The sequence below is a fragment of the Columba livia genome, chromosome 35 (genome assembly GCF_036013475.1).
Source record: "Columba livia isolate bColLiv1 breed racing homer chromosome 35, bColLiv1.pat.W.v2, whole genome shotgun sequence".
NCBI lineage: Eukaryota > Metazoa > Chordata > Aves > Columbiformes > Columbidae > Columba > Columba livia.
Window position 1 is genome coordinate 261801 of NC_088636.1, and position 1227 is coordinate 263027.

A 1227-nucleotide genomic window follows, 5' to 3' on the forward strand; every position below is an offset into this window, starting at 1 on the left:
CTAACTTCCTAACCTAACCCTAACCCTAACCCTAACCCCTAACCCCTAACCCTAAACCCTAACCCTCAACCCTAACCTAACCTAACCCTAACCCACTAACCCTAACCTAACCCCCTAACCCCTAACCCTAACCCCTAACCCTAACCCTAACCCTAACCCTAACCCTAACCCCTAACCCTAACCCTAACCCTAACCCTAACCCTAACCCTAACCCTAACCCTCCTAACCCTAACCCTAACCCTAACCCTAACCCTAACCCTAACCCTAACCCTAACCCTAACCCTAACCCTAACCCTAACCCTAACCCTAACCCTAACCCTAACCTAACCCTAACCCTAACCCTAACCCTAACCCTAACCCTAACCCTAACCCTAACCCTAACCCTAACCCTAACCCTAACCCTAACCCTAACCCTAACCCTAACCCTAACCCTAACCCTAACCCTAACCCTAACCCTAACCCTAACCCTAACCCTAACCCTAACCCTAACCCTAACCCTAACCCTAACCCTAACCCTAACCCTAACCCTAACCCTAACCCTAACCCTAACCCTAACCCTAACCCTAACCCTAACCCTAACCCTAACCCTAACCCTAACCCTAACCCTAACCCTAACCCTAACCCTAACCCTAACCCTAACCCTAACCCTAACCCTAACCCTAACCCTAACCCTAACCCTAACCCTAACCCTAACCCTAACCCTAACCCTAACCCTAACCCTAACCCTAACCCTAACCCTAACCCTAACCCTAACCCTAACCCTAACCCTAACCCTAACCCTAACCCTAACCCTAACCCTAACCCTAACCCTAACCCTAACCCTAACCCTAACCCTAACCCTAACCCTAACCCTAACCCTAACCCTAACCCTAACCCTAACCCTAACCCTAACCCTAACCCTAACCCTAACCCTAACCCTAACCCTAACCCTAACCCTAACCCTAACCCTAACCCTAACCCTAACCCTAACCCTAACCCTAACCCTAACCCTAACCCTAACCCTAACCCTAACCCTAACCCTAACCCTAACCCTAACCCTAACCCTAACCAACCTAACCCTAACCCTAACCCTAACCCTAACCCTAACCCTAACCCAACCCTAACCCTAACCCTAACCCTAACCCTAACCCTAACCCTAACCCTAACCCTACCCTAACCCTAACCCTAACCCTAACCCTAACCCTAACCCTAACCCTAACCCTAACCCTAACTAACCCTAACCCTAAC